Below are 18,821 nucleotides of genomic sequence, written 5' to 3' on the forward strand. Positions count from 1 at the left end.
GGGGCTTGGGGTGAGGGTAGCGGCTGGTGGGAATTGGGTATCATTATTGTGGTAGGCTGGTTGCATTAATAGCTCCAGTTAATTTCTCCCTATAGCTATGCCCTTTGTCTTATAACTCTTAATCCCCTAGCCCCCTATTCTGGCTCTGGGCTTGAGCATGTGACTTGCTTTGGCCAATGGCATTTAGCAAACATAATGCAAGCAGAGGTTGGAGAAAGTGCTTGTGTATTTCCACTTGCTTGCTTGGATCTCTGCAGCCACCATAAGAATGTGCCCAGGCTAGCTGGAAAACATGCCCAGACCAGCTTGCTGGGGGAATAGGAAAGACATGCGTGGGAGAGAGAGACAGATGGGAGAGAGTCTGGTTGACCCAACTGAGGCCATCAGCCAACAACCAGCAGACCACCAGACATGTGGGTGAGCTCAGCTGGGGCTGGAAGAACTGCCAGGCAGCCTTCCCACTAGTGAGCAGTAATAAAAGGAATAGTTTGAAGTTGAGCCTTTGGGGGTAGTTTGTTATACAGTATTATTGTGGTGGTAGATAACTGATACATTTGCATGCTGTATGCCACCCCCTCTTTCCTCCTCTCTCCTCCCCACCTCTCTCTCTCCTCCTCTCTCCTCCCCACCTCTCTCTCTCCAACCCATATTTACTGAACACTGACTATGTGTGAGGGATAAAACAGTGAGTGAAACTAGATATGATTCTTGCCTTTAGGCTGTTTACAACGGTAGTCCCCAACCTTTTTGGCACCAGGGACTGGTTTTGTGGAAGACAATTTTCTCACGGACAGTGGGTGGGGTTGGGGGTGGGCATGGTTTCGGGATGAAAATGATTAGATTCTCATAAGGCGTACACAACCTAGATCCCTCGCATGCGCAGTTCACAATAGGGTTCACGCTCCTATGAGAATCTAATGCCGCTGCTGATCTGGCAGGAGGCAGAACCCAGGCAGTAATGCTGGCTCAGCCACCACTCATCTCCTGCTGTGCAGCCTGGTTCCTAACAGGCCACAGACTGATACCGGTCCCGGTCCATGGCCTGGGGGTTAGGACCCCTGGTTTAAAATATTGTCCTTGGTTTTATTGTAGAGCTTGAAAGGCTGAAGTTCGATAAGGAAGTGACTAATTTCATCTACTCCAAGCCGTTCTGATATGAGCTTCTTTCCCACAGAGTACTTTGTTACAATTTCTGTGTTTCCCATTCTAGTTGTTCCCTAAACCACTGTAAAGATCGCCACTGGTAGCAACAGCTTTTCCCTGTAATGTGAATTCTTTCAACATGATGTGTAAACCCAGGATGTTCTGAAGTAATTTATGTAAAGAGTGAGCAATTCTTTGTATGTTTTTATAAGGTAGGGAGAGTTTTATGTACTGTAAAGTTTGATGTATTGTTATAAATTACACTTTGGTTTTAGGCCTACGTACAACAGCACAATGTTTCTCTGAGTTCTGGGAAATATACTGTAAATAAAACTGGTGGTTTATTTCTTGGCTGCGCATTTTCTCTAATAACATAAAGAGATGTCAACAACCATATCTTCAGGGCAAAATATGAGGTTCTCTTCCCTTCTCACTACAGAGAAAGAGTGAACAGAGCTTGCCAGTTCTCTAGACTCTTTTTTTTTTTTTTTTGAGACGGAGTCTCTCGCTCTGTCACCCAGGCTGGAGTGCAGTGGCACAATCTCAGCTCACTGCAAGCTCCGCCTCCCAGGTTCACGCCATTCTCCTGCCTCAGCCGCCCAAGTAGCTGGGACTACAGGCGCCCACCACACGCCTGGCTAATTTTTTTGTATTTTTAGTAGAGACGGGGTTTCACAGTGGTCTCAATCTCCTGACCTCGTGATCCGCCCGCCTCGGCCTCCCAAAGTGCTGAGATTACAGGTGTGAGCCACTGCACCCGGCCCTAGTTCTCTAGACTCTTAAAGGAAGCTGAGTGTGGTCTAGAGCCTGTGTCCCAGTCAGATTAGAGATCCGTGTGCTCCCAGCTGGCCCATCGGTCAGGTAGATTACAGAAGTCAGCATCCTAGCTGGGCGCGGTGGCTCACGCCTGTAATCCCAGCACTTTGGGAGGCCCAGGCGGGTGGATAACTTGAGGTCGGGAGTTCGAGACCAGCCTGACCAACATGGAGAAACACCGTCTCTACTAAAAAATATAAAATTAGCCGGGCATGGTGGCGCATGCCTCTAATCCCAGCTACTTGGGAGGCTGAGGCAGGAGACTCACTTGAACCTGGGAGGCGGAGGTTGCGGTGAGCCGAGATCACACCATTGCATTCCAGCCTGAGCAACAAGAGTGAAACTCCATCTCCAAAAAAAAAAAAAAAAGGGAAGTCAGCATCCTTTGACCCTGGGCTCTTCCCACCTCCCTCTTCTTCTTGGGCATCCTTCCCAGAGACACATGTCTTAGCCAGGATGCTAGAAAAAAAATACCACAAACTAGGTGGCTTATAAACAACAGAAAGTTATTTCTCACAGTTCTATGGGCTGAAAAGTCCACGATTAGGGCGTGGGCAGAGTTGTTTTCTGGTGAGGGTTCATAGATGATGGTGCCTTCTAGCTGTGTCCTCACATGGAGGAAGAGGCGAGGGATCGCTCAGTGCTTGCTTATTTATTTATTTATTTGAGATGGAGTCTCCCTCTGTCACGCAGCCTGGAGTACAGTGGTGCAATCCCAGCTCACTGCAACCTCCACCTCCTGGGTTCAAGCAATTTTCCTGCCTCAGCCTTCTGAGTAGCTGGGATTACAGGTACCCACCACCATGCCCAGCTAATCTTTATATTTTTAGTAGAGACAGGGTTTCACCGTGCTGGCCAGCCCGATCTGAAACTCCTGACCTCGAGTGATCTGCCCACCTCAGCCTCCCAAAGTGCTGGGATTACAGGCGTGAGCCACTGCATCCAGCCTCAGTGCTCTTTTATAAGGGCACATAACCCCATTCATGAGGGCTCCTCTTCCATGACCTACTCACCTCCCAAATGGCCTACCTCCTAATGTCATCACCTTATGGGTGAGAATTTCAACATATGAATTTTGGGGGAACATAACCCTTGAGACCATAGCAGCATGGCAGCTTTGCTTTCAAACCACTGTAGAGAGATCTCTCCATGAAAGTGGGAAGACAAGTCACATTTCCTTTCCTAGCCTCAGTTTCCCCATCTGTAAAGTTACCCAATGATAATTCACCACAACTCTTACTGTATAAGTCTATAAATAAGCTTAAACAGTAAATTCCCTCCCTGGGTTTCTACATTTGTTAGATGCATCTTGGAGGCAGCAGACAGTGTGGGATAGGTCTTTAATGGTGGCATTTCAGGTAGTGTGATGAGAAGTGGGGTGTCATTTTGGTCTGGTATGTGTTTGGGGAGTACTGTTTTCCCTTAAGTCAGGTCATCTACCTGGATATGTTTGTTGTCTGCATGTAAGGAAAAGAAATCTGACGTGGGTTATAAGTCCTGGTTTGGCCCCTATATTGGGTATTCATGGAAAGGTCACTCTCTTGGCCCCCGTTTCTTCCTCTGTACAATGAGGTGCCTCTGCCAGCCCTGACATTCTGGAATTTATTGAAGCCAATAATGTCCTTGTGTGTCTGATAAACGATTTTCCTCTAATTTCCTGTCTTCGTTTTAGGGACAGAATCCAGAGTGTGTGAATTAGAATTCTTTTGAGTGAGAGCCCTAGAAACTCAGCTCAAATTGGCTGAAGTAAGATAATTTTCTGGCTCAAGGGGCTGAAAAAAATCTAGAGTTCTGGCTTCAGGCATGGCTGAATCCAGGTGTCCATCAGATGGCATTGTGACTCAGTCTCTATCTCTGATCTCTGCTTTCCTCTAGGTTGACCTGTGCTCTCAGGCAGCCTCTCCCCACATGATGGTGAAGATGACCACCAGTTGTATCAGATCTTTATCCTACCAGCTTAGCAACACTGGCAGAAAGGGAGCGCTTTCTCTGCAGATGTTCTAGCAAAAGTCTCATGGCTGAATTTCATTGACTTAGCTTGAGTCACATGCTCACCCCTGAACCACTCTGATTGACTATGCCTGGGACATGTGCTCACCTTGGAGTTGAGAGGAGGATTAGCCCCATCCAAACATCACCAAGTAAGAGAGGTAGAGGTGCTGCACAGGAAATGGGGCCCTGAAGCCAGAGGAATGGAGAGTGGGCGCTGAGCAGACATGAAGAACGGACGTTCGCCTCCAGGGCCAGGCTGGGATCTTATGGATGGATCTTATGAAGTAGCTCAGGGGCTCTCCATGGTTTTCATTTCTAGAGTCCTGGGATGTTAGGGCCAGACAAAAGCTCAGATCTTATGCATCTTCTGTCCAACTCTGCATTTTACAGATGAGAAAACTGAGGCTTGAGAAGATGGGGGCCATTTGCCCAAAGTCCCTGAGTATGAAACATCTGAGGAGGAGGGCACCGTATCAATAGTGTATCAACTTCTGTATCAACAGTGCTTCTCTGAGTGGCTCAAACCCAATGCTACACAAGAAGGACTTTTACCCAACCATGACGCTACCAAGCCTGTAGCATCCTAGTAGATTGTTCACCACTTATCACTCATATGTGGTCTAGAGACCAGCAGCATCAGCATCACCTGGGAGCTGGCTAGAAAGGCAGAATTTCAGGCCCTGCCCCAGACCTACTGAAATGGAAACTTCACGTGAAAAAGGTCCCCAGCTGATTGTGTGCACGTTGAAATTTGAGAAGTGCTGGTCTCTACCATGGATCATACCATGGATCAAGGAGTTCCAGGTGACTCTTCCATCTGGCCAGGATTGCAGTTAATCCTAAAACGAGTTCTCTTCTCCTAAACCTTGCAGAAGAGGAGGATTTTGCAATCTGTGAGCTTGCCAGGTAAGATGATTGAGTGTCATAGAATGTTCATGGTCAGGAAGGTCTTCTTGGAAGTTGGCCTCCCTCCTTCCTGCTGCTGTGTAGGCAGGGTTGCCATGGTATTATCTTTCCCACTACTACCACTAATGGTGTGAGAAGAGTCAGAGGTCCCAAGAGCCCGGTGCAGGTCCCGAGGCTTTTATGAGCTGCATGACTTGGGAAAGGTCCCTTTCTTGTCTACTTTTGTGGCAGATGCTATTATACTTTTCCTCTTCCCTTTAATAGAGTTAGCAGTTCCTGCTTTGTTCTTCCCTCAGACCCAATGCACAGATCAAGTGAGATCAAAGATATGGATATGGGATGAAAAATTCAGAGCATCGCACAAATCCACTGCCACATAACTTTACCCTGTAATGTGTTTGAAGCCTGCTTCTAAGATTTTCCTCTTTCTTTTCCTCCCTGGACTGGACTCATCAGCAGGTTGGCTGCGTGAATGTCATCATTATTGATATGGCCACCAAGAGCTCAGGCCATTAGGAAGCCCTCTATCAAACATTAATTACAGTGCTCAAGTAACCTCAAGTGGGGGCTGGAGGTCACTTCTTCCTTGGGCCCAGGAACTATTTCTGGGAAACAGGAAGCCACATGGTGTTTTATCAAACGTTTATGGCTATTGGTTTAGGGGGTGAGTTTATAAGGCTCTGCAGGCTGTGCACTGGGAAATTAAATTGCTTGCATTTTTACTCAGTTCTAATCATGCCACCAGCCATGGGATTTATGAGGCCGTAAAGTCTTGAGCACATCGCCCGCTGAAGGCCTTGCTTGTGGCTGCCTGCGTGGTGTCCTTGACAAGAAGCATTCTCCAGAAGCTCCGGGCTCAGCTGTCCGTTTGTTCCACAAACACGTTCTAGGCACCTACTGTGTGCTGGGGGTAGAGTGGTGGGCAGTACAGATGTGGAATTTGTCCTCTTGTTATCTGCAGCTTCCTAAGGATATAGGCATTGCCAAATAGTTTCACAAATAAATATAAAATTGCCAGCTGGGGTTAGAGGAGTGATGGAAAGGTTTAAGATACTATGAGAAGCCATAGGGGTTGAATGTTGTTTCCCTCTGAGAAAAAAGGTATGTCCATGTCCTAACTCCCAGGACTTGTAAAAACAACCTTATAGAAAAAAGAGCCTTTCTATGTGTAATTAAATTAAGGATCTTGAAATGAGATCACCCTGGATTACTGAGGTGGGCCCTAAAAAATAAATGTCCTTATAAGAGATAGGAGAGAAGGCCATGTGAAGATGGAGACAGAGTTTACAGTGATGCAGTCACAAGCCACAGGACTCAGAGCCACCAGAAGCTGAAAGTGGCACACAGATTCTTGCCTAGAGCCTCCAGCATAATCACAGCCCTGCTCCAGAGACACTTCTGGTCTAGCTGGGGAGGTGAGACTGAAGCGACTTCGTTGTCTGGGGTAAACACTCGGGATGTTCGTTGTCTTGCACCAAGAACATTTAGGACATGGACTTGCACACATGTCCGTGTGTGCACGGACACACATGAGGAGTTTAGGAGCAGAGGTTTAGTAGGCAAAAGAAAGAGAAAGGAGAACAGCTCTCTAGTGAGAGGGAGGGGCTTCCAAAAGGAAAGACCTGCCAGTAGTGGAGTTTGCCAGATTTTATAGGCAGGCTTGTGGAGGTGGTGTCTGATTTAGGCAGGGACCACAGATTGGCTGGATTAGGTGTGACGTTTACATAGCATTTGGGGAAGGCTGCCCACCCCACTCTATCTTATTATGCAAATGGACCAGCCCCTTGGCTGGCGCCATCTTGTCTGGTGCCATCTTGTCTGCTCCTTACTGTACACGTGGCTGACAAAGAGAAGGGGAGATGGAGCCGCCATCTTGAACATGATTGGCACAACGGCTGGCATGTATGTCTGCCACTCGATTTTACAGGCTGCTCTTTGTTAGAAAAGAAAATGATTTGGGGCTGCTTTTCATTAAAAGGAAAACATTACCAAGGACTTCTGTACCCTCACTATCTGCCTAAGTAATTTCTTTTTAACTCCTATATCAAGCCTAGTCTAGAGACTTATCTAGAGTTTATAGTTGAGCCTTAAGTAGTGTGCAGAGATTCACAGGTGACCAAGATGATTGCAGGCTGAGGAAATCAAGTCAATGAGGGCTTCCCAGGGGAGGTGGCCCTGAAGCAAGGGTGTTGGTTGGCTTGTAGAGAAACAAGGAATACGCTAATGTCAGAAGCCAAAATAGTCCCCACATGTGAAAACTCTGCATCATAATGAATGCCTACCGCGTGTGAGGCACTTTGCCTTCACTCTCTCATTCAATCCTCAGACAACTTTATTTGTATCCTCATTTTACAAGTGGGGAAACTGAGGACCATTGAAGTTACACACAGATAATAATTGGCCTAACTGGGATTGGCAACCACACAGGTACCCCAGGCCTCTCAATGTGGCTTCCATCCCTGCTCTCCTCTCCTTGTGACCAGAGCAGAGAGAAGTCCAGGTCTCTGGCTTCTGTTCAGGATGCTTAGAAAAAAAAAAAATCTACGTTTCAAATCTCTTTCTTTCTGGCTAGGACAGTTGTCCATAAGGAGGTGAAATAGGCATTTGCCAGGCCAGAAAAAAAAATTATCTTTTTTGTGAGGTGACTGCTACTAGTGTGAAATCTTCCTTTCAAGAATAAAATATCTGGCCTGATGTGGTGGCTCATGCCTGTAATCCCAGCATTTTGGGAGGCTGAGGCAGGAGGATTGCTTGAGGCCAGGAGTTCAAGACCAGACTGGGCAACATGTCAAGACCTATCTCTATAAAGGATTTAAAAATTAACTGGGCATGGTGGTGTGTGCCTGTCATGTCATTTACTGGGGAGGCCAAGGTGGGAGGTTGGCTTAGGAGTTCGAGGCTGCAGTGAGCTGTGATTGCACCACTGCACTCCAGCCTGAGTAGCGGAGCCAGACCCTGTCACTTAAAGACATCAGGGCAGCCTATCCAACAAATGCTGCCTTTTCATAATTCTAATAACTGTAAAGTAAAATATTAGATTAACCAGTGCTGAGGACTCACTATCTTGCCATTCCTGGTGTGGACTCCCCGTGAAAATGGACAGCATGCCAAATTGGGGAAGGAGTGTGACCCTTTGTTTTTATTTTCTGTGGACGGAGCTGCCTAAATGCAGTTGACAGAAATGGAAATTTGTTCCCCTGAGAAATTTCACAGCCTCCTGACCTTTGTCACAGCCTGGCCCCGGAGGAGAAGAAGTCAAAGATGGGCCGTGTCAGGCTGCTGCGTGCAGGGGTTCTGGGGGAAGCTTGTTGGGGGGCAGGGGGATGCTGATGGACTCCAGCATTTTCTTTTAGAAACCAGGACTCACCTGCCATCCTCACACATGCTTTGGGGAACAGAGAGGCAGAGTGAACTATTAGGGCTCACTCTGCAGTAGACGCTACTTTATCCCCACAGTGACCCTGTGTGACAAGTATTTATGTGACTCTTTGTCGTTCTGCACACCCAGGATTTCTATTATTTTGGTATCAGAATCTCTGCTTTATCATAGGACACTTCTCCTCCCCCCAGTACAGGTGGCATCAGAGGGATCGTGTCTTAGTTTGGGTCTCCTACCACCTCTCTCCTAGGAAGCAGATCCTAAAACAACGACTTGAGTGCAAGTTGTTTATTTGGGAGGCAATATCAGATACCAGGGTTGGGGAGAGAAGTGACACAGGGAAGGGCAGGAAGCTGATAAAATGTGCATCATCAAGCCCATTACCACTGTGGGCAAGTGTAATTTAATCCCACTGAGGAGCTCAGGGTGACAGTATAGAATATGCCCCTCAGGGTTCTCCTATTTGAGATGGGGAGTGGAGTATTCATATACCATGTACCGTCCTCTGAGTTATTGATTGAAGGCTGCTCCTGGAGATGCTGCTTCCTTAGAATTCTTTCTGTTGAGGATGTGGGCAAGAGCACCCTCAGGCAAGGAAGCACAGATGGTGGAAGCTGGAAGTGGGGACTGCCCCCATGTGCAGGGGGCTGGTTGTGGGAGTCTCAGAGAGCAGTTTGCATCTGCTGCAAACCAGGGCATTGGCTCTGGGCTGGACCAATCAGGGGCTATCTCCCAGGAATTTGGATCGTGAGCACAAAGACCTCAAATGGTTGGAGTTCATTAATGCCAAGGCAAACATCCCATATGTATTCCATTGGTTCCTGCCACTTAATACACCTTTCTCTTCCTCCACCTCCCTGAGCTTCCCTGCCCCTGCCTTTCTGGAGCCTGGTGTTTCAGCTTTTCCTTCCATTCTGTATTTGTTTGTTTGTTTGTTTTGTTTTTTGATGGAGTCTTGCTCTGTCGCCCAGGCTGGAGTGCAGTGGCATGATCTCGGCTCACTGCAACCTCTGCCCCCCTGGGTTCAAGCAATTCACCTGCCTCAGCCTCCCTAGTGGTTGGGATTACAAGCATGTGCTACCACACCCAGCTAATTTTTGTATTTTTCATAGAGATGGGGTTTTGTCATGTTGGCCAGGCTGGTCTCGAACTCCTGACCCCAAGTGATCCGCCTGCCTCGGCCTCCCAAAGTGCTGGGATTACAGGCGTGAGCCACTGTGCCAGGCTGCCATTCTTTTTTTATTCATCCAGTAAGTACTTACTGAGCACCTATTACATTTCCTGCCAATCCATTGCCTGCAACCAAAGGATGCTGGTGGATGCAACGTGGCTGCCTCTACACCCCAACACCTACCCCCAAGGGGAGAGTGGACTCATCCATAGTCAGGAAATTAGTAGAAATCTGTCCCGTGATGCTAGGGTGCACAAGACATCATTCCTTCATTTTTATAAACAAGGGAAACCTGGCTCAGCCCTGCTCTGAGCTCAGCCCTGCCCTGTTGGCAAAAACAATAACCTTATTATAACAAACAATTCAGCTGGGTATGGTGGTTCACACCTGTAAACCCAGCACTTTGGGAGGCCGAGGCAGGCGGATCACCTAAGGTCAGGAGCTCAAGACCAGCCTGCCCAGCATAGTGAAACCCCATCTCTGCTAAATAGACAAAAAAAAAAAAAAAAAAAAAAAAAAAAGCCAGGCGTGGTGGCAGACACATGTAATCCCAGCTACTTGGGAGCCTGAGGCAGGAGAATCACTTGAACCCAGGAAGCAGAGGTTGCAGTGAGCCAAGATGCCATTGCCCAGGCACTCCAGCCTGGGCAACAAGAGCAAAACTCTGCCTCAAAAAAACAAAGACCAAAAAACAGAATTCACTGGAGAGCCACTCAGAGTTCTGTGTGGTGTTACCACACCATGCACACCCGGCATGTTTCACAGGGGGCTGTAATTGCCTGTTTAGTTATCCACTTCTCTGGCCAGGCTGTGAGCTTGAGGAGCAGGGGCCGGGTGGGTCTTGTTCATTTCTGTCTTCCCAGCCATGCTTGGCACATAGTAGGTCCTTTATAACTATTTAATGGATGGATGAAAGAATACTTGGATTTGGAGTGAAGCTCTGTGTTTTTCCCTGCTCTGTGACTGCACATAAATTTGGAGCAGAGAAGCTTTTTTGTTTTACCCTGCTGTGTGACTGCGGATAAATCCCTCTCCTCTCTGGGCCTCAGTTTCCTTGCTTCTGGAACAAGCACGTTGAACTTGATGATCTCTTAGATCCCCTCCAGTTCAACATTCTCTCCGTATTCAGGGGATGGGAGAGGGTTGCACTTACTGCCTTCTTATTATAGGGCAGGGTCATGTGACTAGTCCTAGCCAGCGAGTTGCGAGTGGAAATAATAGATGTCACCTCCGGGCTAGAGCGTTGCATTGCTGATGCAAGATGCTCCAGAACTCTTTCCCTCTGTCATGGGCCATGGCAACCACTAATGTTGCAGGTGGTGGCTGAATCTTGCAAGCAGGGACTTGGAGCAGATGTCCCAGCTGAATGGAGCATAAACAAGAAGTAAACCCTGGTTGTCATAAGTCACTGACTTTTGGGGATTATTATTGCAGCATAATGTGGCCTATCCTACCTGGTGCAGTTACTCTGGGTGGTGTGTGAATGGTGGGTGTTAAGGGCAAGAATGGAAGCAAGGAGAGCTTGGAGGAGGTTATTTCATTCCTATGGGTGAGAGATTGAGAGTAATCGCCTGATGCCGTTACTCTGGGTGCTTGGGCAAGGGTAGTAGTGGTGGAGGTGGTGAGAAAGAAATGGATTCAATTACATTTTGGAGCTAAAGAGGCCATCACTTGATAATGAATATAAGGAATAAGAGAAAGAAAAATCTATGCTAAGGGTCCCTGTCACTCACCACTTGAAGAGCTTTCAGATCACGAGTTGGGCTGAAAGCTCCTCATACAATCTGATATTAGATAATAAATTCCGCTTGTCTTTGCTCAAGAAATGGGTCTCTACTTTCATTTTTCAGGGCTAAAGAAGTTCCTGCAAGAGAAGAGTGGGGCCTGGGTCTGCCTTTCCCATTGCCAAGGTGCCTTCTGCTGGCAGCATCATCCATTATGACTGACCATGGCAAATGCCGGTCAGCTGGCCTCACAGCAGGTGTTAGGAAAATAGTCTTTGGCTTGATTATACTATCTGGCTTTCCCCAAGGAGGTAAGAAAATAGACCTATATCCCTCTGGCTTTGTGCTTCAAGCTCTCTCACCTGACTTGTGTATGTCATAGCTCAATCAGAAGATGGCTTTTTAGAATAGCTTCTGCGAAAATGGGTTAGCCAGGGAAAGTCTTATTAGAAGGAGAATTGTGTCAGGAGAGAAGAAAGAGAAATGCAATTTAGCGTTGTATGTTCTCATTAAAATAATCATGCATCTTTGAAAGGAAACAGCATCATTTAGATGGGACAAAGCGGTGGTAAACCTGGCAATAATCCTGGCGGCCAGGGGCAAAGGTCATATGGCAAAGGTCAGGTCACCTTTGGGTTTGTGGTTTGCTACTTTCACTGGCTGCCTTTCTCTTTAGAGCTGAGAAGCTGGGTGAAGGTATCCATTACAGGGGACTGTGTCTTAGCATTTTGTCCCCAGTGTGCCGACCTGTGCTGTCCAGTGTGGTAGCCACTAGCAACATGGGGCTATTTACATTCAAATTAATTACAATTAAATAAAATGAAAAATTCAGTCTCAGTTGCACCAGCTGCATTTTAAGTCCTCAGTAGCCCCATGTGGCTAGTGGCTGTCACAATGAACAGTATAGATATAGAATATTTCCGTCATCACAGTAAGTTCTGTAGGACAAGCTGGTGTAGACTATAGGGTGGGGGGACTTAAAATGGAAGACATTCAAACAAGAAAAGTGGGGAGAATGATTATCAGCTCTAGTTTAAGGAGCCCATGTGCTTCTCACCTCTATCTCTCGCTAACTGGCATACCTGGGCCTTAGAACCCAGATCTTATTTAATCCTAGAGCCACCCCCTCCTCCCTTAATCTCTCTGCAATGTGGAATCCCGGAGGCTACTATGGAGTGGCTCGTTTTGCTAAATATGTATTTACCCAGCAACTTCTACAAATCATCACTGGAGGGATGCTTTCCCAGCTGCATAGGCAGCATTAATTCCAGGCGATGCCGACCTGCTTAGGGCAACCACATGAGGTAAGTGTGGAGGGATGGGGAGGACACTCAGGGGACCTGCTGGAGTGGCAAGAGAGTGAGGCCAGAGAGACCTGGGGGTGGGGAAAACTGGCTCTGCCACTTAGCACCTCATTGGCCCCCACATTGTCTCTTCTTGCCCTGATAATCCCTCTCTGAAGCTAGGAAGTTCCTTTAAAATACAAATCAGGGCCAGGCATGATGGCTAACACCTGTAATCTCAGCACTTTGGGAAGCCGAGGCGGGTAGATTGCTTGAATTCAGGAGTTCGAGACCAGCCTGGCCAACATAGTGAAACCCTGACTCTACTAAAAATACAAAAATTAGCTGGGCATGGTACCACACCTCTGCAATTAATCCCAGCTACTCAGGTGGCTGAGGAAGGAGAATCGCTTGAACCTGGGAGGTGGAGGTTGCAGCGAGCTGAGATCACACCACTGCACTCCAGCCTGGGTGACAGAGCAAGACTTCATCTCAAAACAAACAAATAAACCCCCCAAAAACCCAAATCAGATCATGTCATTTCCATGCACAAATCATGACCATGATTTCCCATTGATTTAGAATAAAATCCAAATTCTACCAAGACATATAAAGGCTCACAGACTGGGTTCATCCTCTGCTCCCCAATATTATCTTTCACCACAACCTTGTGTTTGTACATTCACGGCTCTCATCCTGCCAGGAATGATTTACTTGTTTATTTTCCTGGTTCTTGCCCATAGTGCATCCTGGATTTAAAATTCCTGCTTATTTTGTTCCTCACTAGGGGAAGGACATGCTTATTTTATTCCTCACTATATGCCCAGTGTCTGGCACAGTCCCCAGAGACACAGTCCATACTTGTAGAATAAAAGAAGTAATGACCTTGTGCATGATGCTTGACTTCTTGGAACCTCAGTTTTCTCATCTATGAAATGGGGATATATTAGGATGATTTTGTAAAGTTATTATAAGGTAGAAACAGAGTTATAAAAAGTGCATTGTGCATAGTAGACATTCAAATTAGCAGTTACTATGATCATTATTGTAAAGTTGCAAGTTCAGTACAGATCACTTTCTTTTCCTCCGAAGCCATTTCAAAATAAGTTGTCAAATCGATGCCCTGTCACCCCTGAATACAATAGAGTCTATTTCCTTAAAATAAGGACATGCTCTTAGTGATCACGGTAAAACTATTAGGTCAGGACATGAACCCTGCAACATTACTCCCATCTAATCCTCAGACCCCATTCACAGGTTCCTGTTTGTGCCAATAACGTCCTTTGCAGTGAAAGGATCCAGTTCAGCATCTACTGTTGTGTTTAGCTGTCCTGTCTCTTGGATCTCCTCCAGTCTGGAGTGTTCCTCAGTCTCTCTTGGACTCTCATGACGCTTTTGGAGGGGACAGCCAGCATTTTGTGGAATGTCACTCTGTGTGGGTGTGTCTGATGCTCCCTGGTGAATAGATTCAGGTCATGCATCTTGGGCAGGAATAGCATGTGAAAGATGTGGCGTCCTTCTCATGGAACCCTGTTGGATGGCATGTGATTAGTGCTGGCATTCACTCTGGTCACTTCATTGGGGGGCCCTCCCCACAGGGGACTTCTCTCCACTCTAAAATTACTCTTTCTGTCTTCGCAGTATTTTTTGTGGGGAGGGTCTTTGAAATTATGTAAATATCCTATTCGCTATCAAACATTTACTTCATTCATTTATTTATATTAGTATGAACTCATTCCATGCTAGTTTTTTGAGTGGGCTGTAATTCATTACTATTCTCATTTATTTTGATGCTCAAATCACCTCATTTTTGGCTGGTGAGAGCCACTTCAAGCTGGCGTCTGTGTCCCTTGTTGTGACCCCTATGATACTTTGAATGTTTTCTTGCTTTCTGGCACAAGATATTCTAGTTATCTTGTTTTTTCTCAGAGCCAGCCCCGGAATCAGCCATTTCTCTGAAGTGCTTTGATTCAATTTAGTGGAAAATATCTGGAAACAAAGATATTGGTGTAAAGTATGTTTATAGCTATTAGGGCAGCACTGCTTCCAGGTCCTCTTAGTGTGCAAATCTAGGGGGTACATGTGTGTGTGCGCACATGTATGTGTATGTGGATATACACATGTACAAACATGTTTACATCTATATTTATTAGATTTTTTCTCCTTATTGGAAACCAGAAAGTCACGTTGATACACCTCTGACTCCAATCCATCACCATAGAGCTCATTCTGGTTCTCTTCCTTTCCACATTTGTGACTCCTTTCTCTGACAGTGAGAAATCCATTTATACTCAGTGGTCAATGTAACTATTCTCCTGTTTCAGCTGCCACCCCTGCCATGCATGGACACCCTTGTCACCCTACCTGTGCACTCTCATCCCGTCTTGGCTGCACCCAGCATGGGCTCTGATGACTGTTATTACTGTTATTGTTGTTGTTATTTTCATCCTTGGTGGGTTGGTGGGGCAGTGGAGTGGATGGGGTGCTTATGTCATTTAGGTCACCTGCCCTTATTTGGCCAAAGGGACCAGGCCTAGAGGCTAGCAGGTGCATTTTTTTTTTAATATTCATAGAATGCTTCTACGCAGTCCCTCTAAGAGGTCAAAGCAATTTAAAAAATCCTTGATAATTACCCAACATTCCAAAATTGATGGCTGATTCCAAGTGCTGTGTGTTTTATTCGTTCACCTCCTCCGCAGAAATCAAAGGGAGGAAAAGTAAGTAGCAGCTGAAATGATCCCCCACTCACTTTCTATAAAGAGGAAAATTAGCTGCTCTAATAATCATGAATATTAATGTATAGCCAATTTCACTCAATTAAAATGATGATCTATAATTTTGCCTCGGAGCTTTATGGAGACCATTTCAATGACTACTGAGTAGAAGTTGGATGCTTTTTAAAGTTCATGGGTTTGGCTTAACTCTCCCATCCCCATCACTGGCTTCCATGTAGGATGGACCCCATTTCCTTCCTTGACCAAATTTCTCAGCTTTTAGAGAATGCATTCTTTCTATTTTTAGGGTCCAGGATCTATCATTGCCATGGTGAATTTATGAGATCTCGCACAGCTCACATTCATTCCTGTCTTCTTGAACACTGCTCCTCGCACCTCTCTGATCCACAGGGTCCCTGGGATGTGTACCCACTGGCCACATGTGTTCAGTGAGGTCCCACTTTCCCTATTCATAGCAAATTAGCTAAAGGAGAAACACCTACCCATGTAGAGTATTTATCCTGGGAATTTGGGATTGGGACTAAGAAGGATTAATGCCAGAGGGATCCTTCCCTTCCCTTCCCTATCCTTCCCTTCCCTTCCCTTCCCTTCCCTTCCCTTCCCTTCCCTTCCCCCTTCCCTTCCCTTCCCTTCCCTTCCCTTCCCTTCCCTTCCCTTCCCTCCCCTCCCCTCCCCTCCCCTTGCCTCGCCTCCCGTCCCCTCCCCTCCCCTCCCGTCCTCTCCACTCCTCTCCCCTCCCCTCCCCGCTTCTCCCCTCTGCAGCACAGTCCCCGCCTTTTATACTTTGTCTTCTGTAGAAGTTGAGGATATGGTGTAGCTACTGACTTCACTTTTTCTCCTGCTCCTGGCTCAACCTTTAACTTTTCAGGGAGCTTTCCATGGTCCTGAAGTTAGTTCTAGGGCTCTGCAAAAGAATTTCCTTATTGGCATCTTTTGGGTGGTTCCTTTTCAAAGGGAGATCATATAGAGTGCAAGGTCTCCACCTCCTACCTTGAAGTTCTCCCAGCCTTTCCTCTTCTTGGTGGAAAAAGAATACCCATTTCTTGTTTCCATGCCAAGTTGCTAGTGCACCAGTTTCCATGACAACAGAGAGCGGGGAGTTAAAGGCCAGCCTCTCATTTATAGCAGAATTGAAAGCTACCCTCTTGGAGAGTGAATAATGATCTCGGGAGCGTCCTGGAAATTGAAAACCATTGGTTTTTTATTTATCCATCCGCATAGTATGAGGCTCTGAGGGAGAAAATATGGAGGTGGTGGGGGAGTTTCTGTAAGGGCTTTTCATGGGGAGAAGGGTATGCAGTAATGATGTTGGCAATAGCAATGATAATACCTCGCAGGGTCTCCACATTTTAAAATCTGTGGCAGCCACTTTAGACCCTCAGTATAGCCTGTGGATTTGATACAGGAAGAAACTGGGACTTCAAGTGAAGAAGTGATATGTGTGCCCGTTTCATGCTGTCTTTTTAGTGTCTGGAGCATCTCACTGCCTGACTGGGACTTCCCCAGCAGTACTTAAGCAGTGACTCTCCTCCTCATCAAAAGGTACTGGTCCCCTGTCCCATTCCTTCCCATCCCTGATAACAATGGCACCCCTGAGAAGCCTGTCTTAGCTAGAGAGCAATAGTGAATTGAAGGGTTACTCTCTCAGGCCAAGTTTACTGGTGACTCCAGTGGCTAAAGAGCTGACACTTTGTCTGATTAGAGTTTGGTTATGGGTGCTTTCCCACATTCTGCTTACACAAAGGGCTCCTTTTTTTCATTGACATTGGGGCAGTAGTTTTATGCTCTATATATCCTCAGGACAATCCTAGGAGGCAAGTACTATTATTATCCACATTTTACAGTTGAAGATATGACTCAGAGAGGCCATGTCACTTGTCAAAGTTCACACTGCTAGGAATGCCAGAACTGTGATTGGAGCCCAAGTCACCTGACACTTCGGTAGACATGAGTATCAACTCCAGCAAGAGCCAGAATAAGCCCCCCAAGGTACTCAGCTTGCTTGAAGTCCAAGGACACTTCTGAGACTTAGTTAGGGTTAATTTCAAAGTTGTTTCCTTAATTGGGAGGGTTTGGATTGTAGAAAGGCTCATGGGGAGAAGGGCTTTGGGTTGGGTTCATTTAGGAACAGTTGCCTAGCACAGGGTGAAATGCAGCTGGCTGGGCAATAAATGTAGAAGCTTCACAGTCACAGAAAAAAATCCCTCAGTTTCGTGCTTTTCCATTCTGGGAGGGCCTGGTAGCATCTTTAGACTTGTCTCCTCATATACTAGAGGGCTGGGTGGCAATGTCGGTTTGCAATTTTATGTTTCAGAGACCCAGAGGTGTGATCTGGGTAAATAATTAGGGTCATGCTATCATAAGAGGTTAGGATTATCGAGTCTCAGAGCTAAATAGGATCTTAGAAATAGCCAAGTCCAATGTATCCCAAGGTTTTATTGTGTATACCACCAGGGATACATAAGATGATTTAGATGTTGTAGTAGTTAGGATAAGCTTATGAATGCAGTAACAAGCAAACCCAGAAGTGTCTGTGATTTTAGACAATCAAGCTTTGTTTCTCTTACATAAATTCTGATGGGAGTCAGTCAACCCTCTATGGTCGTGGTCCCCCATGCGATTACTCAGGGACTCATGCTACTTTGATTTTTGTGATGCTGCCACCCCACATGTAGCTTCTGGGTCATGAAGGCACAGAAGAGAGCTAGTAGGCTGCACATGTTGCCCAAAACATGACCACAGATGCAGAGGTTAAAAATCTTTGCTCTATGATTGGCTTGTTTAGCTTTCATTTTTGATTGGGTTATAAAATATAAACATTTGTGAGATTTAGAAGATTAAGATCATTTTGATAGTATTATTTACAGACTTTAAATATGTGGCTATCACATGTCTGTGCAGGGGAATAAGTACTACATAAAATAGCTTAAATAGTTTGCATCAGTGAAAAAAAAAATCTTTGCTCTAAATAAGAACTGACTTGGCTGGGTGCAGTGGGCGGTGGCCCACGCCTATAATCCTAGTGCTTCGGGAGGCCAAGGCAGGTGGATCACTTGAGGTCAGGAGTTCGAGACCAGCCTGGCCAACACGGTGAAACCCCGACTCTACTAAAAATACAAAAATTAGCCAGGTGTGGTGGCACATGCCTGTAATCCCAGCTACTGGGGAGGTTGAGGCAGGAGAATCGCTTGAACCTGGGAGGCAGAGGTTGCAGTGAGCTGAGATTGCACCACTGCACTCCAGCCTGGGCAACAGAGCAAGATTCCATCTAAAAAAACCCAAAAAACAAAAGGAATTGACTTGCAAGAAGGAAAGAGGAGGGAATTTACCAGCTAGGGGCTTGGAACCACCCACTCATTTGGTAGTATATCATAATTACAGATTTTACTTCCCCTGAGTAGAATCGAAGACCACCTCCAAGATTTGATTTTTTGTCAGCAGGGGAGAAGGTGCCTCCACATTCAGAGGCAGGGAAGATGAGGCATCACTCTGTCCAGTAGAGGGGAGGGAAGCAAATCTTGTAGTAAACTCCCAAAAGGCAACTTGAAAGGGAAACTGATCTCATCCATCTGAAAGATGTAGCCAAAGGCAGAAACACAAATGCATATACAAAGACACACAGATACACTGAGGCAGACACACAAAGATATTCCAATGTGCACACAGACACAT

General features: G+C 46.3%; 1 protein-coding gene and 1 long non-coding RNA gene across 2 annotated transcripts in view; one reads left to right on the top strand and one right to left on the bottom strand.

Annotated features, from left to right (window-relative positions):
• The first annotated feature begins 4,820 nt into the window (after positions 1 to 4,820).
• CMKLR1 (chemerin chemokine-like receptor 1) overlaps positions 4,821 to 18,821 on the top strand; it is a 190,401-nt gene continuing 176,400 nt past the window's right edge. Inside the window, exons 1-3 of the mRNA XM_058425985.1 lie at positions 4,821 to 4,857; positions 11,258 to 11,442; positions 12,225 to 12,435. The gene's annotated coding sequence lies outside the window, so the exon portion shown is untranslated. The remainder of the gene's footprint in view (positions 4,858 to 11,257; positions 11,443 to 12,224; positions 12,436 to 18,821) is intronic.
• On the bottom strand, positions 13,504 to 16,038 carry LOC131380875 (uncharacterized). Its single transcript, XR_009209129.1, has 3 exons — positions 15,933 to 16,038; positions 14,218 to 14,403; positions 13,504 to 13,944 (listed from the first exon to the last, which is right to left on the bottom strand). It is a non-coding gene; the product is annotated as an uncharacterized LOC131380875 (long non-coding RNA).

The sequence above is a fragment of the Hylobates moloch genome, unplaced genomic scaffold (assembly GCF_009828535.3).
Source record: "Hylobates moloch isolate HMO894 unplaced genomic scaffold, HMol_V3 SCAFFOLD_12, whole genome shotgun sequence".
Taxonomy (NCBI): Eukaryota; Metazoa; Chordata; class Mammalia; order Primates; family Hylobatidae; genus Hylobates; species Hylobates moloch.